This window comes from Callorhinus ursinus, unplaced genomic scaffold (genome assembly GCF_003265705.2).
Source record: "Callorhinus ursinus isolate GAN/ISIS: 27379988/994484 unplaced genomic scaffold, GSC_fseal_2.0 scaffold7, whole genome shotgun sequence".
NCBI lineage: Eukaryota > Metazoa > Chordata > Mammalia > Carnivora > Otariidae > Callorhinus > Callorhinus ursinus.
Window position 1 is genome coordinate 49,244,931 of NW_027397069.1, and position 26,341 is coordinate 49,271,271.

General features: G+C 36.5%; 1 protein-coding gene and 1 pseudogene across 1 annotated transcript in view; one reads left to right on the forward strand and one right to left on the reverse strand.

Moving 5' to 3' along the window:
• ENOX1 (ecto-NOX disulfide-thiol exchanger 1) overlaps positions 1–26,341 on the reverse strand; it is a 554,859-nt gene that overhangs the window by 254,495 nt on the left and 274,023 nt on the right. The window contains exons 2-3 of the mRNA XM_073894310.1: positions 25,819–25,962; positions 6,350–6,431 (exon numbers count right to left, since the gene is read on the reverse strand). The gene's annotated coding sequence lies outside the window, so the exon portion shown is untranslated. The remainder of the gene's footprint in view (positions 1–6,349; positions 6,432–25,818; positions 25,963–26,341) is intronic.
• LOC112826305 (ATP synthase F(0) complex subunit k, mitochondrial pseudogene) lies at positions 21,707–21,960 on the forward strand (annotated as a pseudogene).

The window sequence follows — 26,341 nt, forward strand, 5'->3', positions numbered from 1 at the left end:
AAATCAACTACTAACTACCTGACAATTGCTTTCAGGAAGGATGTTGCCCAAATCATTTTAACTCTCCATTATTTTCAAGGGAGCATCGTGCAAAGTGAGTTGAACTCCTCTAAGAATTTATCTTTATAGTGTCTCATTATTATCTTGGCTCCAGAAGTTTGGACCAATAATCAAACTTGAGGCACATGCCACAACAATTTCTTAGTACACAGGAAGGAAGGAAAGAAGGGAGGGAGGAAGGGAGGGGGGAAGGAGAGATGGAGGGACAGAGTGAGGAAGGAAATAAAATAAAGAAACAGACATCAAGAAAAGAATTTTAAAAAATAGTGAGATGACTGGCCCAAATAACTATCTTAAGAAAAGCTGTAATTTTATTAAATAAGAGAAGAGACTGCAGAAAGTCATCTGACTTTAAAATAACTCTAAACAATGATGACTCACTTGGAAGGCATTCAAGTAATGAAATCACTAAATGTTTACTGTGAAATTCCATTCATTCATTCATTCAACATGTACCCAAAATTCATATAAAAAAATTCATATAAAAAACACCATTATCCAGCAAAAACAATCCAGATAAGAAATTTTCACAACTACATGCCCAGATTATCTTCCATTTATGTTCTTGTCCTTTTACTGCCCTGAAAAGTATCTATTTTTGGTTTCAGAATGCATGCATATATGTATGCACTAATGTATATTGTATATATTCCTTTACCTCATTCCCTAAATAAATTTAAGTCTGCTTACTGGTTATCCTTTTAATATATTTTTATTTTTCCTTAGTACATTTCTTACAAATCTGTCTACCTGAAATTATGCAATTCTCTCTATACTATGCCATAACTCAATTATGGGCCAATAATTTTTTTAAAAAGTAAGTATGTTGTCAACAACAATGCCTCTAATGCAGCTGTGATCATATCTTAGAGCTTGATAAGATGAAAGACTTTGTAGTCAGACTGACCTTGTTTTAAATCCTAACTCTTCCACTTACTGAGTGTATGATCTTCAGAAAGCTCACAATCTCCCCAGTAGGAAAACAGACATAATATTATCTATTTTGCAGGTTTTTATGAGGATTAAATCACATAATGCATATAAAGAGCCTGACATATTCTAGGTGCCCAATAAATAAAAGCTATTAAAATCAGAACATAAGAAGACACCTTTAACTCTCTAGAAGTACATCTTTTCTATTTTTTTTTTTAAAGATTTTATTTATTGAGAGAGAGAATGATATAGAGAGCATGAGACAGGGGAGGGTCAGAGAGAGAAGCAGACTCGCCACTGAGCAGGGAGCCCGATGCGGGACTCGATCCTGGGACTCCAGGATCATGACCTGAGCCGAAGGCAGTCGCTCAACCAACTGAGCCACCCAGGTGCCCCCTACATCTTTTCTAAGTAAATAGTTTTCAGTTCTGTTCTTAGGCATCACATCACTGGTAAGCTTGTCCACTGGAAGCAACTTGTGAGTTACTGAGGGGAGATGGGGATAAGTTCTTATAGGCAATTAGGGAAAGCAATATAAAAGTGGGGGAAAACAGGGAGCCTGAAAAAAAATTAAAGAAAATATTTGACTCTGGACCTTAACCTTTTGGGGACACTGTTTATTTAACAGCAAAATTGGGAGGCTGGATGAAGTTCCTCGAGATATTGATAAAGAGTTCTAAGGTTAGGTAATTTTGGAATATGTGTTCATCTCCCTCATTCAAGGACTAGTTTGGTTTTGTTATACCTGGTGTATTACAAACTTATTTGCCCACAGATCATCACCACTTTTTTTTTTTCAGGTACTACTTATTAACATATTTTGGAAAGGACAATGAGTTGACCTGCAGCTTCCCATTCTATAATGTTTCTCTGAGTTTTATGATCTCAGCTAAATGTTCTGGACAAGGAAAACATAATGTGTCAGAGGTTTTATTTATTTATGATTTCTCCTACAGCAGCACACAACTTTTATGGGAGAAAGTCTATCATGATTTCAAGGAAATTTCTAAGTACAGGTTAACATCTCATCTGCAAGGAACCATCAATAGCTCTGATCACCAGTGCACTGACTGAACCACTGCCAATTCAGTGGATTTGATTTGGTGATGAAGATAGTCAGATTACTGGGACACATCTGGCAATTGTGGCAATCAGTGAATGAAATGAATCAACAGGGTAGTGATCGGACTGGTTGCTCATGATCAACAGGACCTGGATGGAAAATGACTGTGGGATAAATGAATCTTTAGGCAGGACGACCTCGTGATACCAGAAGACTCAAATGGGCATTTCATGGGCATAATTATTAATGCTACAATTACAAATTAAACTGTTGAAATGATTTGTTACTAAAACACTTTCACGGGACATCTGGGTGGCTCAGTCGTTAGGGGTCTGCCTTTGGCTCGGGTCATGGTCCCAGGGTCCCGGGATCGAGCCCCGCATCGGGCTCCCTGCTCCACGGGAAGCCTGCTTCTCCCTCTCCCACTCCCCCTGCTTGTGTTCCATCTCTCCCTGTGTTTCTCTCTGTCAGATAAATAAAAACTTAAAAAAAAAAAACCCAAAACAAAAACAACACTTTCACTTCTTCTCTCAACCTACCAACATTACTTTTATCTGAAAGGAAAGGGCTGTGTTATATGTTGCTGGGAATACAAGGATATATAGCAGGAAAGAGGCCAAAGAACCTATCAAAAAAGTATACGGGAGCCAGATGCTCTGTCAGTAACTTTCCATGTAGCCTTCAATAAGTCTTTGTTTTCTTACTTGTAAAAATAACTATCCTCAAGGATAGCTAAGTTGATTCTATTTACAAATTTATTGATTCTATTTACAAATTTGGGATTTTCATTTAATGCCTTCTTACATTATAAAATCATTCTTAATTTATCTACATAGCAGAGATAAAAGTGAATGAATATTTTGATGTTTTAATTAATTACATGAAATAAACCCCCCTCCTTCATCTTAATTACAGGAATTCCAACATAACCTGTTGCTATGTTTTCCCTTTTTTCTCCTGATATGTCTGTTTCTCCTCAAGGCTGCTAATAACGTTTTAAAGTGTTCTAATTATTTCTATCTTTTCATTAAATACTCTGCCTCAAAAGCATACTTTTCCTCCTTCTCAAAAGGAAATTTATCAAAAAAAACCCCAAAAAACAAAAAACAAAACATTGTAGAATCCAGAGAATGAGTGTGTTGGTAGTTAGGTGGCCAATCATCCTGGTTTGTCTGGGACTGATGGGTTTCCCACTGTGAGGGCTCTCCGGGCTAAAACTAGGACAGTCTCTGGCAAACCATAACAGTGGGTAACCTTGGTTGGTAATCTGAGCGAGAACTGGATGCCTGCATCAGAAAGTTGCAATTTTAATCCCCCTATTAGAAGTTCTCTTCTTTCATTGCCAAACAGCTGTAGTAAGCAGTCAGACACCAGATGGATGAATGAATTTAATGACCTTTAAGTTTCCTTTACACCAGTGGTTCTCAATTCTGGCTTCTTTCTAGAATAATCTGGTTAAGCTTTTTAAAATGATATTATTCCCTGACTTGGTCTGAAGGCGAGTCCCAATCATCAAAATATATATTTGAAATTCCCCAGCTGATTCTAAGGTTACCGTGGGCTAAAAAACACTACTTTGCATACATTCTGAGATTCCTACTATAGGTCTAATAAGAGCCACTCAAAGCAAGGAAAAATCTACTTTATGGGCTCTGACTTTTTAAATATTACATGCAAGTTTCCATTTCACAGTTCAAACAAATGAGAACCCACAAACTGACTTTACATTTATTCACCTAAGGATCATGATATAGATGTTTCTGTCTTGTCATATTTTCATTCTATCAATCACCACCATCTATTGACTTTTTTTGTGTGTGTGCACAAGATGCTGTATTGGGCACTGTGGGGCCACAAAGGTTTAAAACTCAAGTTCTCTGCCTTCAGGGAGCTCACCGTGTGACACATGAAAGGTGACTAAATGATGGAGCCAACGACCTCAAGAGGAGATCAAAGAGGAAATGGCTGTGGCCAGAGACAGTTGGGAAATCTGCACGGGGCAGTGGTAGGTAGGGTTTAAACAAGGCCTTGAGGACTGAGTGGAATTCCAGTTAGAACCAGGAAAGGCATCCCCAGTAGGGAGAAAAACACTTTTGGGGTAGGTAAGAAGCAGATATAAATATAATAAAAGTAAAATAAACTAATGAAAATATATACACATTCTACACAATGCAAACCATATCTAGGGAGGCACGTAGCTCAGTATAAGACCAACTATTGAGCAAGGGGGTCATAATTACCCAATTATTTTTTTGGTGATGACCACCCATGACACTGAAAATGAGAACTGGACTGGTGGATGAAATAGCTGGTTCGGGACAGGCATAAAGACAAGCTTGGGGAACAAGCCACCAAACAGCAGTAGTGGAAGTCCCTTCCCTCTCTCGTGCTAGGCCTACTGAAGAGACCTAACTGCCCAGACATAAAGGCAAATGCTCCAGCAGTCACTGCCAAACTCTTGAGGTTCCCACCCTAGCCAACCAAATGATTATTTAACGTTGAAGGAATACAGTTACAATAGAACTCATGCCAAAGTTACGCATTAGTTGTCATGTTATATGATTATCAATCATTGATTTTCAATTACTTTTATAATGCAATGGCCTTTTCTCTGGATTTTAGGATTAAAGCACTACTGTTCCATTTGTCTTTGCCTCCTAAAATAGTTAAATTTCCTATTTATTCCAATATCTGGTCTTCATGAGAAATATTAACTAAATGTCAATGAATGATCTGGGTATGCATCATCTCAGGAAGTCAGTTGGCAAAATTAACATTTAGAAGTAGGCACCACTGGTTATTTCACACATTATTAACTTATATTACAATTCAAATAAGCTTACAGCTGGCACACAAAAAAAAATCTCTTCTGTAAAGTGATCTCAAACATAATAGGCTTAATCAGAGATAAATTAAATTAGGCAGCCATGCATACTACAGCATATTAATTCTGAGTAGTTATTAAATACATTTTCTGTTATCAGTGGTGTGAACAACATTATATGCAAACAAATTCTTCAAGAGGGTAGCGAATAAAGTTTATGTCTGGGACACTACGTGCCTCACATTTTCCCATGCCTTCTTATACTGTTAAATAATCTTTTCTGCTAATAGTGGCACTAGGTTTAGTTCCCATAAACAAGTCAAATTTACTCCCAGACAATTAAGCAAAAGAACAGCAAACAAAACTGCCAGGGTGGTTTTGGCTTGTTCCAAAGGGAACTTTTCTACCTTTCTACGGCAATTTTTAAAAGAAGGCAGTAGTGAGGGACAGCTGGAGTAAAACTGTCCAAAGTATAAGGCAATGAATATTCATTATGTTAAAAATGATGCATCTCATTGTGTGTTTTGGGTCACCTGTGTTGCCTGAGAATATCCAAAGAAGGAAATTATTAAGGTTCAATGCTATTTCATAAATAAGCCTACCATTCTTCTCTCTTTCCTTAAATGGTTGTAATCTAAGCCATCAACTAGCACTCAGATTCTGTAAGCTAGTATACAGTGCTTTTGTGAAAGAAAATAAAAAGATATACCTAAGCCTTTATATACACACATGCACATGCACACCCTCCCTTGATCGAATTCTGCCATATTATCTTGTTTTTTTATTAATCAATAAGGCCCTTTAATTTCTGCATCCAGAAGCAATGCAAGTAACTAGGCATGGCCACCCTCCCACACCCAAGTCGGAGAACAGCATTCTACACTCTTTGCACTTTGCACATTTAAAACTCAATGTAAGGTGACAAGAACATTAAGCTGCCCAGTGAGCAAAATGTGAAACTAATCACTTTCTGTTCCTATCCGTGGGTACAATAATTGGCAAATTAAAGTGCCTGAGAAGAGTTGGCCCACTTGCATCAAAAAACATCACTTTAAAACGGCTAATGAAGATGAATGCATGCAGCCATCTTTACCAACAACTCCTCCAAACACCAGCAGACTGAAAAGGCGACACTACAGCACCCATTTAATTTACTGTAAAGTATACACCATGTAGACTTTTTGTTATTTAAAGGAGCAAAATCCAAACCCCTTCAATATGTTTTATAAACATCCTGGTGGAATTAAGGCCAGTACTTACTCTTCAAGCCCCAATGCTTTTCTTTTCATGCTAGAAAACTGCAATCAACTTGCCTACTAAAATGTTGAGTATGTACCTTTATAACAGCTAGATTCAAATAAAGATAAATGCCACAAAAAAAGGAAACAACTTAGTTTTAGTAACCTTGCTACTGTCCATTCATCCATCCACCCATTTATCCATTTATGTGACATGTACTGAATACCTACTTTGTCCTAGGCACTTCTTGATATTTGGCACAAAGAGATGAATGACTTCTCCTTGGGGGGCTTGTCAGCCACTGGAGGAAGGCTGCACAGAAACAGACAGTGAAGAGGGACGACATGTTATTGTGGAAATACTTCCAGAGCACCTCACTCCCCTTAGAGGCTTTGGAGAGGAGAAGACTCTTGAGCTGAATTCTCAGATGTTATGGAAGGCATAAAATGGAGAATTTTTGAGGCTGAACAAACTTGAGAAAAATCTTCTAAGCTGAAAGAACAGCATGGGCAAAATCAACACAAAGGTCATGGTCTGCTTGAAGGAAAGAAATTGCCTTCAGAATATATGACGGAAATAAATACAGGAGGCAGGAGATCAACAGATGATGAGGAGGAGAGGAAGGCAAGAGTGAGAATACAAAGGGCACCAGAAGGCGTGTCAGGGAATTTGGGTTTAATTCTAGAGGTAGTTTGCAAATCACGGGCGGGCCAGACAACCCTAGAGCGCTAGGGAGGGAGGGCGTGGAGGGAAGGGGAGGCCAGGGAGTCAGGACTCTGGGTCCCGCAACTCTCCTTGAAGCACAGCAGCTTTGCTAGTATCTGTTTTATATTGGGCCTTCTTAATTTTTCAAATAACTTTGAAAATTTGAACTAGTTTTAGATTTACAGAAAAGTTGCCAAGATGGTACAGAGAGTTCCTGTAAATGCCTCACCTAGTTTCCCCTAATATTAATTTTTTATATTACTGTGGCACATTTGTCCTAACCAAGACACCAACACTGGTACACTGCTATTAGCTAAACCCCGGCCTTCATTCCTATCCCACCAGTTTGTCCACTAATGTCCTTTCTCTGCTCTAGCTGATCCAGGCCAAGACACCACATCGCGTTTCATCATCATGTCTCTTTATCCCTTTTGATGTGTAACAGTTTCTCAGTTTTTCCTTGTTACTCATGACCTTGACAGTCTTAAGAAATGTTAGCCAGTTATTTTAGAGGAAGTCCCTCACTTTGGGTTTGTCTACTGTTTTACACATGACCAGACTAGGGTTATGGGTTTGGGGAGGAATACCGCAGAAATAAGGTATATTTTCCATCATGTCATAGCAGGAGGCGTATGATATCAACAAGACTTACACTTGTGATGCTAACCTTGATGACTTGTGTTTACCAGGATTCTCCTCTGGAAAGTTACCGTTTCTCTTCTTCACAAATTCTCTTATTGGGAGTCAGTCACTAAGTTCAGCTCCCACTGAAGGATGAGAGTAAACTTTACTTCCTGGAGGGAGCCATATCTGCCCATGTTAGGTGGAGTTATTTTATAAGGAAGATTTGTCCCTTCCATTCCAGTTATTAATTTGTCCAATCATTCATTTATATTAGGATGAACTCCTATATCTTCATTTTATACTTTCAACTGTAATCCAATACCATTTTATCTATTTTGTTCCTCAAATTGTTCAAGCCTTGGCCATTGGGAACTTTTGTAGGTCGGCTCTTATATCCCTTTGACATGCCCCCATTCTTCTGTTTTTTGAGTGCTTTATTGCTTTAGGGAATACCAATTGTTCCAGGTTTATATTCTATTTTTACTGCCTCAGCCCTAGAACCAGCCACTTTCTCCAAATATTCTTAGTTCCTTTTACTGGAGCATGATGTTTAGAAACAAGTATTTGGGCACTGGTGTGCTAGCTGCTACTGGGGTAGCACAGCTCCCAGGCCCTGTCAGCAGGAAGAGCTAGAGAACGTATGTAGATATTCAAGCCCAGGTATACACACACAACCACAATTGTTCCTATACTTGTCCATCTGTATATATATTAGGCTACATGTGAGTTCATATTTGACATGTCCAACCCTAATCCAGCACTAAGGGGTTCATTCCAGCCTTCCCTCCTTACTTATCTGCAAATGCCCTGGCAGGGAGAAACCTGGCTCTCACCATCCATTTACTGTTGTTCAACTCCAGGATTTGAACCTTCTTTTTTATTTTTTTAATTTGTTATGTTAATCACCATACATTACATCATTAGTTTTTGATGTAGTGTTCCATGATTCATTGTTTGCGTGTAACACCCAGTGCTCCATGCAGTACGTGCCCTCCTTAATACCTGTCACCGGGCTAACCCATCCCCCCACCCCCCACCCCTCTAGAATGCTCAGTTTATTTCTCAGAGTCCATAGTCTCTCATGTGAACCTTCTTTTGAAAACAGATTTCCACTACTTTAAAATAAGGAGAAAAGGCCTGAAAATAAACATTGTAAGAGAAGGTCATTAGGTTATTTTATGTATAAAAGTACCATAATTATGTTTGTATTTTTAGAAACACTATCCTGAGATGAGTGAGAGATGGCTCAAAGAGGGCTGAACCGTGAGGCAAGGATGCTGTGATTCTCCACACGGGAGGGTAAGGACCTGCCATAGCTATGGGAATAAAGAAGAAGCAATCAATGTGAGAGAGATTTTAGAAGATTAAAGCATAGAAGTGATTAGATGTGGAAAGTGAGAGAGAGAAGTCAGAGATGAATGTGGATTAAATAATGGGGTACAAAAAAATAAATAAATAATGGGGTACACAGTGTGCTTTTATCTGAGTTAGAAAAGACACTGGGAAGAAAGGGTTTGGGAAGGAAATAACTACGTCTGGGGCCTTTTAAGTGGCATATCCATGTGGCCTTGCTTCAAAGGCTTCCTGGAATGAGGTTCGGATTTCAAGAGGGTTGTCTAAGCTGTAGAAGTGAATTTCAGGGTCTTAAGCCCAAAAAGGAAGATGGAAAACCTTGGGACTGGATGAAAAGGCCAGGAATGTATGAAGAATAAAGAATAAAAGATCAGGGCAACAGCCTATCCAACATGAATATTGACAGATACATGCTGAATTCTAATACAAAGCATAGAAAATGAAAAGGACTTTTGAATTAGATAGTATATAGTGCTACAGAAATATAACAGCATTATTTTTTTATCATCATCACTGTAATTGTTCTATTTTCACCAAATCATTTCATGTTTCTTATAGGCACACAGGAAGACTACAATCCCCACTAACCCTTGCATTTAGATGTAAAAGTAACTAGTTCTAGCCAAAGGAATGTGGATTGCCACATGCAGCCAGAGCCCTGAAAATCTCCTGTGGGATCCTCTACTTCATTGTCTATCCCAGTGTCTATTTCATTGATATTGGGTACACGATAAAGTGAAATATTCAAGAATAAAAACTGTATGAGGCACTTAATGGATAAAGAAAAAACTTTTGAAAAAATTAAACATCCATTTATGATAAAACACTAACCAACTAGGAATGGAAAAGAACTTTTCCAATATGATATAAAGCATCTCTGAAAATCCTACAGCTAAAATCTTATTCAATTTTTAATACAATAAAAGGGTGCTCAGGAAATCAGAAGCAAGGCAAGGATGCCCAATCTCACCACTTTGTCCAAGGAGATTTGAACCACTACAATAAAGTAAGAAAAAGGAATAGAGGATAAACATTGGAAAGAAACAGAACTGTATCTATGTGCATAGTTTATATTTAAAAATCCTATGAAATCTACTAAACAATAATTATAGCTAGTAAGTAAGTTTATAAAATCACAGGGCACAGTTTTATTTTTATACTGAGATATAATTCCATACCATATATTTCACCCTTTTCAAGTGTATAGTTCAATGGTTTTGGATATATTTACAAGATTGTGCACCTATCATCGTTGTCTAATTTCAGAATATTTTCGTCACCTGAAAAGGAAACCTGTACCATTAGCACTTACTCCCATTCCCCCAAGTCCCTGGTAACCACTAGTCTACCTCCTGTCTCCATGAAGTTGCCTAGTCTGAACATTCCACATAAATGGAATTAGGCAATATGTGGTCTTTTGTGTCTCACTTCTTTCCCTTGGCAATCTGTTTACAAGGTTCATCCACATTGTAGCATTTATCTGTATCTCATTCCCTTTTTTGGCTGAATAATATTCTGTTGTGTGCATATGCCACATTTTGTTTATCCATTCATTAGCTGTTTGGGTTGTCTATATTTTCAGCTATTAGGAATGATATTGCTATGAACATTTGTGTATGAGTTTTTGTGTGAATATATATATATATATATTTTAAGATTTTATTTATTTGGGCACCTGGGTGGCTCAGTCGTTAAGCGTCTGCCTTCGGCTCAGGTCATGGTCTCAGGGTCCTGGGATTGAGTCCCACATCGGGCTGCTCCCATCCGCGGGAGGCCTGCTTCTCCCTCTCCCACTCCCCCTGCTTGTGTTCCTGCTCTCGCTGTCTCTGTCTCTGTCAAATAAATAAATAAAATCTTTAAAAAAAAAGATTTTATTTATTTATTTGCAAGAGAGAGTGCACAGGAGAAGGAGAGAGTGAGAGTACAAGGAGGGGGACCTGCAGGCAGAGAGAGAAGCAGGCTTCCTACTAAGCAAGGAGCTAGAGGTGGGACTCGATCCTAGGACCCTGGGATCATGACCTGAGCTGAAGGCAGACGCTTAACCAACTGAGCCACCCAGGCGTCCCAGTGTGAACATATATTTTCAGTTCTCTTGGGTCTATACCTGAGAGTAGAATTGCAAGGTCAAATGGTAATTCTATGAATAACTTTTTGAGGAAATGCCAAACTCTCTTCCAAAGTGGTTGCAGCATTTTACATTCCCACCAAAATGAATAATGGTTCCAAATCTCTCCCTCCTCACCAACACTTAGTATCATCTGTCTTTTTTATTTTAGTAATCCAAGTGGTATTTTATTGTGGTTTTCTTTGTGCTTTCCTAATTACTAATGATGTTGAGCATCTTTTCATGTGCTTATTTGCCATTTTTATATCTTTGGAGAAAAGTCTATTCAATAATTTTCCCCATTTTTAAGTTGAATTATTTGTCTTTTTATTGTTGAGTTGTAAGACTTTTTTATATGTTCTAGATACTAGATATTTACCATTCATAGAATTTGCAAATATTTTCTCCCATCTTGCAGGTTTTCTTTTCACTTTCGTGATAGTGTCCTTTGAAGCACAAACGTTTTTAATTTTAATGAAGACCAAATTATCTTTTTCTTTTGTTATTCATGCTTCTGATGTTATATCTAAGAAACTACTGCCTAATTCAAGGTCATGGAGGCTTATACTTATGTTTCCTCATAAAAGTTTTATGGTTTTAACTTTTCCACTTAAATCTTCGATTCATTTGGAGTTAATTTTTGTGTATGGGGTGAGTAATGGTCCAAATCACTGTTCTGAATGTGAAAATCTAGTTGTCCCAGCACTATTTGTTGAAAAGACTATTATTCCCCCATTGAATTGACTCAGCATAATTCCTATAAATCAATTGACCATAGATACATGGGTTTATTTCTGAACTCTCAATTCTATTCCATTGACCCATCTGTCTATCCAATCTGCTGGTACCATATAGTCTTGATTACTGTAGTTTTGTAGTAAGCTTTAAAATCTGGAGTGAGTTCTCCAACACTATTCTTTTGCAAGATTGTTTCGGTTATTCGGAATCTCCTGTATTTCATAGAAAGTTTAGAATCATCTTACAAATTTCTTTTAAAAACTCAGCTGAGACTAGGGACTGCTTTGAATTTGTGGATAAAGTTGGGGAGAATAGAATTATATTATTATCTATAAAAATATAGATTATTATCTATATAATATAGACTATATTTTGCGATATATTCATACATTCATAGATTGCCATCTTAACATAAGTCTTCAAGAACATGTGGTGTCTAATTATTTAGGTCATCTTTTTTTTCAACAATGCTTTTTTAGTGTTCACTGTCCATGTATTATGCTTCTTTTGTTATGTTTGTTCCTAATCATTTTGTTATTTTTGATGCTATTTTAAATGGAATTGTTTTCTTAATTTCATTTTTAGGTTGCTCATTACTGGTGTACAGAAATATATCTGGTTTTAATATACTGATCTATCCTAAAGCCCTACTCATTGATTAGCCCCAATAGATTTGTGTGTGTGTGAATTCCTTAGGATTTTGTCTATATAACACTGTGCCATTTGTATACAGAGTTAGTTTTATTTGTCCCTTTCCAATCCAGATGCCCTTTATTTCTTTTCTTCTTGCCTAACTGCCTTGGCTAAAACCCCCAGTATATTATTGAACAGAAGTGGCAAGTGCAGATATCCTTGTCTTGTTCCTCATCTTTGGTGAGGAACTTTTTCAGTCTTTCACCAATAAGTATGTTGTTAGTTGTGGGTTTTTCATAGATCTCCTTTATCAGGTTGAGAAAGTTTCTTTTTTTTCTAGTTTGTTGAATAGTTTTATCATGAAAGGTATTTGGTGAAATGCTCTTTCTGGGTCTACTGAGATGATCACATCGTTTTTGCCCTTTTTCTATTAATATGGTATCTCACATTGATTAACTTTTGAATGCTGTACTAGCCTTACATTCCTGAGATAAATCCCACTTGGCCATGGTGTATGAGTCTCTTCACATGTTGTTTTATTCCTAAAGAATATGTGTCTGGGGGTGCCTGCATGGCTCAGTTGGTTAAGTGGCTGCCTTTGGCTCAGGTCATTATTATGGGGTCCTGGGTTTGAGCCCCACATCCGGCTCCCTGCTCAGCAGAGAGCCTGCTTCTCCCTCTCCCTCTGCCTGCCACTCTGTCTACTTGTGCTCTCTATCTCTCTGTCAAATAAATAAATAAAATCTTAAAAAAAAAAGAATATCTGTCTGTAGCATTCTTATATTTGTTTGATTTTGGTACAGGATAATACTACAATTATAGTTTTATATATTAGCAGTAAGCAATTAGGACATAAAAAATTGAAATTTCACCTAAAATATTAAAAATACTTAAAATTCTTAATATGAAACAAGAAGCATATAATAATTTTACACTAAAAACTACCAAATATTGCTGAGAAATATTAAAAAAGACCTATATAAATGGAGAAAGAATGTATGCTTATGGATTGGAAGGTTCATTATTGATGATATTCAATTCTTCCCAAACTGAGGCTTAGATTCAACATATTCCCAATCAGAACCCCACTAAGCTGATTATTTTTAGAAACTGGCAAGCTAATTCTAAAATGTACATAAAATTTCATAAAAACTAGGATATCTAAACCAATACTATAAAAGAAGAACGAAGATGGAAGGCTCACACCATCTGTTTTGAAGACTTACTATAAAGCTATGGTAAACAATACAGTGTGGTACTAGCATAAAGAGCAACAAAATCAATGGAACAGAATAGAAAGCTCAGAAATAGATGCACACTTATATGGTCACTTGATTTCTGAGAATAGCGTCAAGGCATTCATTCCATTAGGGAAAGGAAAGTCTTTTCAACAAATGGGGCTAGAAGAATTTAATATCTTACAATATAGAAAATAATAAACCCAACCCAGACCTCACATAATACACAAAAGTTAATTCAATATGGATCATAAATCTAAACATAAAAGCTAAAACTATAAAGTTCTTTAAGGAAGCCATAGATTTGTTTGTTTGTTTTTTTTTTGCCTTGGGGATAAAGTTATTTTAGGATGCAAAAAAACAATATCCATGAGAGAAAAACACCAATAAATTACATCTCTCAAAATTAAAACTTCTGCTCATCAAAAGACATCACTTAAGAGAATGAATAGGCAAGCCATAGAGTGGAATTTTTAAGAAATGGTTACAAAGTTTGTATCTGATTTTATATATAGTAAACCTCAAAAATAAAAGTACAAACAACCCAATATAGAGATGGGAAAATAATTTAATGCCATTTTCTGAAGGAAGATATATGAAGGCCCAGTAAGCACATAAAGAAGGTTTCCAGATATGAATCATCAAGAAAAATACATATTAGATAACAAGGTAGTACCACTAAAAACCCATCAGAGTGGCTAAAATTCAAAAGACTGACAACACCAAATGTTGAGAATGTAGAACAACTACAACTATCATATACTGTTTGTAGGGATGTAAAATGGAGCAACTGCTTTGGACAAAGACCTGGAAATTTTTTGTAAAACTGAATATGTACATATGATGACTTAAATTCCATTCTTTGATATTGACCTAATAGAAATGAAAGCCTATGTTTACCAAAAGATTTGTTCAGGAATGCTCATAATAACTTCAATTATAAGAGTCAAACCTGCAAAGAGCAAAGGTGTCCATCCATAGAAGAATGGATCAATGAACTGTGGTATACTTATAGAATACAATTTCAGTCCACAGGAAATAGAAATTCATTGCAAAGGAAACAGTCAACAAAACCAAAAGACAACCTACAGAATGGGAGAAGATTTTAGCAAATGTTTTATCAGATAAATGTTAGTATCCAAAGTCTATAAAGAACTTATCAAACTCAACACCCAAAGAATAATCCAGTCAAGAAATGAGCAGAAGACATGAACAGACATTTCTGCAAAGAAGACATCCAAATGGCCAACAGACACGTGAAAAAATACTCAACGTCACTCGGCATCAGGGAAATCCAAATCAAAATGACAATGAGATACCACCTCACACCAGTCAGAATGGCTAAAATTAACAAGTTAAGAAACGACAGATGTTGGAGAGGATGCAGAGAAAGGGGAAACCTCCTACACTGTTGGTGGGAATGCAAGCTGGTGCAGTCAATCTGGAAAACAGTATGGAGGTTCCTCAAAAAGTTGAAAATAGAGCTACCCTATGACCCAGAAATTGCACTACTGGGTATTTACCCCAAAGATACAGATGTAGTGATCTGAATGGGCACTTGCACCCCAATGTTTATAGCAGCAATGTCCACAATAGCCAAACTATGGAAAAAGCCCAGATGTCCACCAACAGGTGAACTGATAAAGATGTAGTGTGTATATAAATATATATACACACACACACACCATGGTATATATATACCATGGTATATATATATACAATTACTCAGCCATCAAAATAATGAAATCCTGCCATTTGCAACAATGTGGATGGAACTAGAGGGTATTATGCTAAGTGAAATAAGTCAATCAGAGAAAGACAATTACCATATGGTTTTACTCATATGTGGAATTTAAGAAACAAAGCAGAGTATCATAGGGGAAGGAAGGTAAAAATAAAACAAGATGTAATCACAGAGGGAGACAAACCATAAGAGACTCTTAACCATAGGAAAAAAAAACTGAGGGTTGCTGGAGAGAAGGGGAGTGGGGAATGGGGTAACTGGGTGATGGGCATTAAGGAGGGCACGTGATGTAATGAGCACTGGGTGTTATATACAACTGATGAATCACCGAACTCTACCTCTGAAACTAATACACTATATGTTAATTAATTGAATTTAAATAAAAATTAAAAATTTTTTAAAAATTAGAAAAAAGAAATGCACTGATAAATTCAGGAACAGAGTCATCTCAAAAACATTATATGTTTGAAAGAAACCTGACACAGAAGAGTATGTGGTGTATGATTCTGTTTACATGAAGTTCTAGAACACAAGTGATTTACTCTGGGTGGTTGAAGAGGGCTGGGGATTTGCTGGGAAGGGGTATGAGGGAATTTTCTGATTTGAGCACATTTGTCAGAACTCACAGAAATGTACACTTAAGATCTGTGTATGTTATGTAAATACAATTTTGCCTAAAAAAAGAATTATAAAAAAAATCACAAAGTTTGAATTCTAGTAATGATACATAAGCCAAAATATTTGGGGAAATGGTAGTGATGTCTATAACTTACTTATTAAAATGTATCCAAAAAGAAGATGGATTCGTGGATGGCTAGAGGGGTGGAATGATAGTGGTGGGTATATGGGTGTTCACTATACATTTTTTTCAACCTTTCTGTATGGTTAAACATTTTCATAATAAAATGATGTAAAAGAAAAAATTCTTAAAAATGGAGTCTTTCACAATAAATAATAAATGACTTAAAAAAATCAAAAGAAAACAGAAAGCAATACCAGCTCTGTAAGATACTAGCCATGTGAATTTGGCAAACTATTTAAATAGTCTAGGTCTATATTTCTTTATTTATGAAATGTAATGTGATAAATAATACCTTCTATACAGGATTGTTAAAGGACTGTACTTGCTCATATATGTAAAAAACAGTTCCTGGGATAAATAAGCACTGAGTAAATGTTTTAGCTACTATTTTTAGCGAGCATAGAGTGCCTGTGGCCATAAACACACAAAAATAAAATGTCTCAAAAACAAGAGGAGGACAATGTTTGCACATTTCACGAAAGCAACTGTTATGCTTGTTGCATAGATAAAGTCAGATTCACTGTCATTTTTTCCTTTGCATGAATGTCATTTATTAGGACCTCAAAGTGAATGAGCTAGTAGAAAGGAAATACTATATTTTTGAAAACCCATAAAGCGTATTTTTAGAAATGGTATTTCCTTGACTTTAAATTCCAGGAAAATGCTAACACACGGCATTAAGCATGCTGGGCCCAGAAAAGCAAGCCTGCCAGATGCCACAGCAATAAATAGAGTGAGTCCTTGGAGAGGAAGCATAAAGCGAGAATATGTAGCATTATGTCTCCCAAACCCTTCCCATCTGGTACTTAGCCCACTGAAGTCATGGGGTTTTTGGAAATTCACCCTTGTAGGCCACTTTTAATTAATTTTCTTATTTATTTGCTCAGCAAACACTTAAATCACAGCCTATTTTTGGCACAGTTCTATGCATTGCCCTCCAAGACCTAACCAAAATGAAGCTGGGTAAGGTAATCTTAGGAAAAAAAAGTTCTAAGTGCAGTAAAAGAAGAGAATAGTACCATTTACACCCCACCACCTCTTTTTTCAAGATTCACTTTAAAAATACAATTTTAGCATTTTAAATCAATAGATGAAGCAACTGCATGTCTTCCTAAGTTACAGAAATTCTCAGACAGGAAAGACAGCAGCAGAATTTATGTGGGTTATAGCCTACTTTGCTGAGAAGTGTGTAAGTAAAAATATGTTTTTATAAATGATATTTTCTATTGTGCTTATAAACATCATTTTTGTAAATGGATATTGTAAATGCAAGTGGAATTTCTTCATGTGATATCTTTTACTAAATTGAAATGTAGTAATGTTTCTAATAAGAAAACTGACCTCTAGAATGCTGAAAATTTTCATCTTATTTTGACTGCTGTTTTGGGGGTTGTCAAATATATATACTTATGATAATTCCAAGAAACTGTGATTAATGGATTTTTACCCAGGATTTTAACACAACAAAAGAAATTCTTTTAAATGAAAGGAAAAGTACATTCCATTCCCTCAACTCATCTTTATTTTGGGATTATACTTTCTCTGCTAAAATTTAGGATGGAATTTCTAACAGTGATGGCATTGTTCAGTAAATAGCACTCCTTTGTGTGTGTGAAACATTTCAAACGAATGGAAATGGTCTCAGACTTTTTAATCTGGAAAACTTTCACCTATAGTATTTGTTCAAATGTTGTCCATATTTTCAGGGAAGCATTTAGAAAAACGTCTTTCTCATAAAAATATGTCATTCCCTTGTGTCTATTTAAAAAGGAACTCCCTCTCCTACCTCCAGTGCGGGGGCACACACACACAAACCCAACGCTATCAAGAGAAGTTAAAGATAAAATTAAAGAGACACTGGCTGCACGCCAAATTCTGGGATAATAGGGAAGAGAAAGCTGGTTGGCAGTCACCTCTCCCAGCTCTTGTATGTTCCTCCCACTTATCTCTCCTGGGCTGGGGGGCTGGGATGTCCATACTCTATGACCTCTTTCTTGAGTGGAGACACAAGCTGTGAGTCAGGTGTCCCGTGCTTTAATATCTTATTATTCCTCCCCTCGAGTGAAACCTTACTGTTGAGGGGAAATAAAATGTTATATGTAAATGAAAATACTCACTTGGAAATCATCTTTCTGGGTTTCATCACCAATACGCCTGTAATTTTAAAACATCCTTTTAATTTAAACAGTAATAAATTTGTCAGGCAACTATATTAGGAGATCTGTACTCAAACTTTACCACTGACTTTAGGTTATCTACTGTTTTCTAAATTAGTACACGTTGCTGGGGCACCTGGGTGGCTCAGTTGGTTAAACATCGACCTCCCGCTTAGGTCAAGATCTTGGGGTCTTGGGATGGAGCCCAGCAGTGAGCTCCCCACTTAGCAGGGAGCCTGCTTCTCCCTCTCCCTCTGCCAGCCCCCGTTTGTACTCTCGCTCCCTCTCTCTCTCAAATGAATAAATAAAATCTTAAAAAAATTAATATACATTGCTCAGCATGGTAAAAGGCCAAACTTTTGTAATTCCTCCCAGTGTGGATCATCTTAGAATAAAATTATTAGGAGGAAGTTAGGGATTCAAGAAGCGGGATGGAGACGGTGTTTGTTGGAGATTTTTACTACCGTATTTACTAGAGAGGGTATAACTAGCCTTGGGATTAAACATCACGTAATTCCAACAAGTGTGTTCTCTCTGGTTCACCCAGATTAGGGAGATTTCCCCATGTTAATTTTGTCTCTTTCACAAGCATCCTTGAAATTCTTTGTTCTTCCTTAATTATTTATGTCTATATCTCAAGTAGTAAGAGCACACTTGAAATTTACAATTTTTCTGGGTTCCTAACACTCATTAGTTTTGTTTTCTGCCTAGACTTGTTAAACTAATTTTGTCTTCAACACTTTTAGGAATAATGCATTACTTATCTTTACATTTTGCATAGTTGTTTCTGTACTACAGAATCCAAATTTAGGTTTCAATTTACTCAAAATGAACTTGCTGATCCTCAGATCTGAATCAAAACCCAGATTGATTATTTACTCTTTTCCATTCCACTTCCAATGTTAACAGATACTTTCTCAAATTATATTTGAAAAACTTACAATCCAACATCATGACCAATTGTCTTTCTGCCAAGCCATTCTTTTCTTTAAAAAAAAAAAAATTCTATGGACTCTGATATAAAAGAAAAGGAAAAGGAATATAAAGGGATGACAGCAGGCCTATTAGTACTGGACACATTTCCTCATTTTCTTCTGCGGCTCCATCTCAGCTGGTATCAGAACCCTGCTGTCCCAATCCAGCTCCTGGGAGAATCAGCCTGAAGAGGAAGGCAAGGAAGGCTACCGATCTGGTGACAATTAGAGCAGAGTCCCTGTGCAACACCTTGGAGGCAGACAGATGGACAGAGCAGATATTTTATTTTCTAAAGTAAGATCTGCCAAAATGAAGAGTGTGTGATTTGTTGGAATTTGACCACACTTATTAACAAATATGCCAAATGAGACCCTGGGGCCATCGGCAGACCTATCATTACAGTGGGTACTGAATCATAATTTAATGTTAGAAGATAGCCCTAATGATCTCACATTGAGAATATTTGCACTACCAGAAAAAGTTCCACTTAAAAACATGTGTGAGTTAAGATTGAAAGCATTTCTCTGCTGATTTCCAGACATACAGCAAAGCCCAAATGTGGCGGTAAGGCCCAGCAAGCAGTTATAGGTAATGTGTGCAAGAATTCCTGACAGAAACTCTATTTTCTGAAGACTTATACTCAGGTACAAAAGTCTGCTGAAAACTAAACTTGGCCCAAACCTTAGCTTAGTAGAACTCCATCAGATACAGTGAAAAATAAATGTTGGGGGGGGGGAAACCCTACAGACTTGACTTTCAGAAAAGACCACAGCATTGCTTGCAAGGGAGACCAAAAGAACTTCTCAATACTTATTAATCTTTTTATATAGAAAATTACATTTGGCAAGTGGTAAAATAATTTACAGTATAATAATTTCCAGCATCTTGAAGTTTTCATCCTGAATTTTTCAAAGTTGCATTTTTTTTTAGTGGTGTCAACTGGGTCAGCCCACAGTCACACACAAAAATATGACTGACCAAAAAAAAAAAAAAAAGGCTTTAATCCCTTAGAATAACAAAACAGAACCAAATATGAGAGTAGTCCAAACTCTAATACATACAGCTCTTACAATTTTAAGGGAGTAGACGCTTGGTTTGACAGCTCTAAATAATCTGAGAACCCTGAAACAGAGACTTTAATTCTAATAACTCTCAAAAATTAATGCTCTCAGTTAACTCTGATCTTTCATTTGTTTTTATACCTCAGTTTTCAATCACAGGAGGTCAAAATGTTGAAACTAAGCTTTCTAGTAGATGAAAGATGATTACTAGGAAGGCTAAAATACCTCCAAGTCAAATGACCACATAACCTCTACAAATATTTATTACTGTAACCTCTACAAATATTTATTACCTTGTTTATTCATTCAACCATTCAACAAAGATTTATTTAGCACACGCTGGGCAAAACAGTCACAAGATAACCCTAAAATCTACTAAAACAGTACAAATATATATTCCTTTGAGGATTTTTGATAGTACCCCTTTTTTTGAGGGCAGCAGACACTAAACAAATATTTAACTTTAGATCTGGAAATTTTTAACATTATATCTACCTTTTTAAAAATCACACATTTTTATAATGTTGTTATAAAACCAAGAGATGAAAGGAAACGTTTGCTTGCTCCAATGAAAAAGAAAAGGCTTCCCAAACTAGGGGACCCTGGGATGGTGGAGTGTGAAAAACTGTGCAGCTGAAGGTCAGAGTCTAAGGGTTGGAAGTAATCCCTTCTTCCTTCTTGCATTCTCTCTGTCTTTGCTCTATTTCTTCTGTCTTTTCTCACCGTTTGGACGCAATTATCCTTTGAGTGAGTCCGAACCGGCAAAGCCACATTAGAAAATGCCCTTCGGAAAAATCAGGGGGGAAGGATGAAGACACATCTAACAGTAACAATGGAACAAGGTAGAAAAGTTTGCTGACAAGAAGAAAGAAAAGGTTTTGTCGTAGAATTTAAAGAAGAAATATTTCCCAAGGGCCCATTCAGTGGCAGGCAGGACACAGCCACACCACGTAGGAAACCCCTATGTCCACTGTGAATGATAAAAAGATGAAAAAAAAAGAAACCTGGTAAATGCTCTGTTGTGAGAAGGTAGATATACTTTATTTGGGAGACTACACAATAATTAACTACTAAGAATGTGCCAGATGTCCATATACTAACATAATAAAAAAAAATGTTGAGGAAAAACAAGTTGCAAAGTTACAAATTCAGTATGATCTCATCCATTTAAAAATAATACTCATACACACACACACACACACACACACACACACACAGAGATACAGACTTATATTAGTTATGGATACATATCTATATGTCTACATCTATCCCTCCATAACCAGTATATATAATATGATATATTATAATATAAATGGAATAATATACAATAATTTTATTAGTGTTTGTATTACTTCTGGGGATGGATGAATAAGAAGGAGGGTGATTTTTTTTTTTTTTAGCTTCAAAAAAAAGAGATCCAGGGCAGAATTGGTGCCTTCTGCAAGATCGAACTCATGGCAGGTCCAGAAACTGATGCTCAATTCCATTTCACTGGTATCAAAAAATATTTCAACTCTTATACTCTCACAGGTAGAGTGAACTGTGTACTGGCCACATAAGGAGGAACTGCTCTGATGATCTTATACTTCAAGTTAAAGTCTAAAAAAACACCAGCTGTGAAAGCAACATAAATGAATTTAACCTGTACCTCATCTGTTAAGTTCCCATGCCTGGAGAAGCTAATGTCAACTCATCATGTGATACTCAATTTGTACAATAAATTATGAACCTGGAAAAAAAATCCAAAGCAAATATGATAATATAAATATATTAAAATATGGGGGTGGATATATAGACTTTTTCATTTTCTGTAGGTTTAAACCACTTCATAATAAAAAATGTATTTTAAAAATTGTGTGGTTTAAAAGAAAGATATGTAGAAATTTAGGCAATCAGAATGAACTATTTATTCTCGTAAGTCCAATTTTCTTACTTTTGAGCCTAGAATATACAAGGCTGATTATTTTCCATCTTTAGCAAGAGGAACAATGGAGAGTTAATGTAGAAGAAAAGACTGTCCTTGATATGATAAGTCAGTGGCACTTTTGGCAAATGGATGGTAATTTCCAGATGGAAGTGAATTGTCTGAACATAATTATATTGAATCCTCTAGCTTTAAAAGAGTGTTTCAATCATATACTATCTATATAAGTCACTCTTTTCTTCCTTATGGGGTGTGAATGTGAGGTTTAAGGGATGGTTAATGGATGCCACATTTTCATTGCCACTAAAAATATATAATTAGAGTCTGGATTTGGGAATAACAATTTGCACATTTAAAGTATTGATTAGCTGTTCAAGACCACACTTGACTTTTTTTTTTTAACCCCTCACAAAGACTTCCTGTTCTTTCAAAATTACCATTAAGCATTTTCCTAATGTAAACCCAAGGATCTCACTAGGTACTAAGGTCCTCTAGCAGGAAGGAAACCTGCAAATATTTTATTAACTTTGGATCATTTGCAATTCTTGGAATTAATAGCAAAGAGCCAGAGGGCTTTTTTTTTTTAATCATAATGGTAAATAAGCCTGAAACATTTCACTTGTGAGGCAAGAGTCACGAGATATATTGTTAAATATGAGGGGTGAAAATATATCACAGACACAAGTGGTATTACACAGAACACATTTTTCTGAAAAAAATAGTCTCCATGCATGAGGATTAGATATATACCCATAATAAGAGGGCATATTGACCTATAATTTTCAATATTACATCCTTGTATTTTTTATTATATGCTATTTTTCAGCTAGTAGAGGAACATGGTCTCATAAAGCTAATATTTATTCTTCCATGTTTATAGAGCTAGTAGTGCATTTCAGGAAATGAGAAACTCTGAAAAGTCAAATATAACTTGGTGTCTGGTACACAAAAGAAGACAGAACGGGAAAATCACCATGTTTAAAAAATCTGGCTGAGGAACCCAGTCATAAAGCTTTCAATAATTAAATAACATAAGATAAAGGAAGCCTTTGATGCTATAATTTCTCTCTTCATACATGTAAGCCTTTTTAGATATGATAAATCTTCTCATGTAGGAATCCTCATTTTACTAGAAAACAGAGTCCTCTAGTCCAGTCCGTATTTTCAACTCTGTACTTACCATGTGCATTTTGTAGAAGGTAAGGCAGATATTAAGTATAATCTATTATAACAATCCAGATACTCCTACTTAGAATTGTATCTGTAAGTCATGAACACTTCTTGTTTTGTTAATAAGTAACTTCTGTACTAGGGAATTAAATGATTTCTTATGTTAAATTAAAAAAATTCATAGTGAATGAGATTTTGTTTTTCTATGGAAAGGTACCTATATTATGGTAAATGTCTCAAGAAATCAGAGCCTTTTAAAAAAATATTTTAGAGAGAGAGGGAGAGAGCTCTACCTATTATGTATTACAATATATTTCTAGGATGTGCTTTTTTTTAAAGATTTTATTTATTTTAGAGAGAGAGAGCACACACGCACGCGTGAGTGAAGAGAGGGCAGAAAGAGCGGGAGAGAGAGAATCTTAAGCAGACTCCCTGCTGAGTGCGGCACCCAAAGAGGGGCTCAATTTCACTACCCTGAGATCTTGACCTGAGTTGAAATCAAGAGTCAGATGCTTAACCGACTGAGCCACCCACGCGCCCCAAGAAGTCAGAGCCTTAACAGACTGTCTGTGGGAGAAATTTGCCAAAGCTCAAATGTTTTTACATTCTTTCAATTTACAACTTTCCTTGAGACCTTGGAAGGATCCAGAAAGATAAAAGTCATCAAGTCATTTCCTGATTCTCTGCTTAAAGCATGAAGTAGGAGCCATCAAAAAGCAAGTGAGGGAGAAAGGAGAAATGTTGATGGAGGGTGGGTGAAGCAAAGGATATTGGATTGAAGGGAGGGAGAGTTTCAGCTACAACCAAGAACCCTTTAACCTCCCCAAAAACTGATCCTCAAATTTCTGAGGAAGCCCATGACATGGAGTAGGGAGTTGAAACTAGGGTACATGGTGAAAAGCAAGTGAAGAAATATTCCTTTGTTACTTACCTTTTTCAGTCTTCCCTCAGATGTCAGCTTTTCTACTCCTTTCTTGGTGACTGAGCTAATACCTTTGCAACATCAACCCCACTATTTCCTCTGGGGTCTAGGTCCTCTCTTTTCCCTAAATCCTCAGAGCTGTCCTCTCTTTGCTATTTTCCTGCACTGAGTTCTGATACTATCTTTCCCAGAGCCATGTTCCCATATCAAACAGCAGTGATGTCCTTTAAACACCAAACCAGAAATTCTAGTTCTCCAAAAGAGCATTCATATATGCATATTACTGTTTCTGGACAGTTGAGAAATAAATGTAAGCCCAGAATAGAAGTATGATGGAGTGGGAAGAAAATGGTACCTAGTGTTAAAAACTGGGTTTTTAGGCCCAGCCCCACCCTTCACTCAACTCTGCCGGTTTCAGCATCCTCAATTCAAAGTGAGGAGTTTGTAGTCTGGGCCTCACCCTTCAAAGTGAGTCAATCAGGCCACCTGACAATGAAGGGTGCAGTAGGAAAACTGGAATCTAGCCCAGCACTGCGGTGAAATCTACTTTGATTTCTCAGTAGAAATAAAAGAAATAACAAGAAAACCCACAGAAAAGGGCCATTAGGGGAGAAAACATTTGTCACTGTGGACGGAATCAAAGTCCAACCAAATGAAATAAATGCCTGTGGAAAAAGACATGTCAATCTAGGGAAAATACAATGTTCCTTCTCCCTTGCTCTTCATTTAGTTTTTGTCCACTCGGTGGACTAAGCTTTACCCCCTCCCTTGTTTATTTCCCATCTATGAAAGACGCATGGGTTGAATTCAGCTGTTGGTTAGGTCTTTGTCAGAAAGTACTTTCAAAATAAAAGTATTTTACTTGGTACTACCTCAACAGCAAAATATGTACTTCCAAAATAAGATGCTTGTTTTGCTAGCAAGCTTTTCTTATTGAGTAAGCGACAATATTGTTAGCAATTTTTCAAGCTGTTAATATATATACATATTAAAAAGCAACAACAACAACCCTGTTCTATCATTATAAATCACAGGGTGAATACCCCTTGGTAGAACTAAATGAAAACATTCTGGCCACTGAGGCTTTCTAATTTAAAACCTGTCATAATAATAATGCTAGTTGATACCGACAAATGCAAATTTGATTTTTTAATGTTTCCAAATATAATTTATCCACAAGGTCTCTAACTATTGAAAGTACTTAACAAAATCTGATATATATTATAGATACTCAGTATAAATTTATTGAATCTATTCAGTTAGAATTTATGAACGAAAAGACAAAATTTGTTTTGAGCCAATGTGGGGGATATTGTATTTCTAATATCCTTGTAACATCCTACAGAGCATACAACAATAAACATGAGAAGTAGCATATCAAATTTCTTTTCATTTGTATCTATTTCCCAATGAAATCACAGGATTATAATCTGTGCATAATCTACCCCAGAGTTCTTATTACAGTAGAGTATGACTATGATCCATTTTTAAAATATCCCTCAAAATTAATAATATCTTCACTAAGAGAAATAAAAAATATTAACACAAACCTTAAGACCTCCAGCAGATCAGAAGACAAATATGTTCTCTGGGGACCTGGTTGAGACCATGTATTCACAAAAGTCTTTTAAATGGAAGCTGTTCACAAATGGCGTCCCATGGAAGACAGTATGGCTCTGACATGCCAGATGCTTCTGGAAAGAAAGAAAAGGACGCTCTTAGGAAGTATCCAAGTACCATTACTGCCAGTCTCAGCCATCATGGTCTGTACTAGCACCTTCTGCCATTATTAATATAATGGTATTCATTTCTGTTTTCTTCTTACCCCTGAAATCGTATTCATAAATGGCAGGGTAGGACAATAATCTCTCAGTCCTGTATCTAAAAACCTTTAAAGATGAGGAGTACTGAAGAACTGTGCATGGGGGGTGAGCACAGAGACAGCAACTGGTATTTATGGAGTACCTACCAGCACAGCAAGGCGTTGTGTATATATGGGCTCTTAATCTGAACCACGGGCCTGCCATGGGAGAGTACTGGCTCCATTTCACAGATGAGAGAAGTAAAGTATAG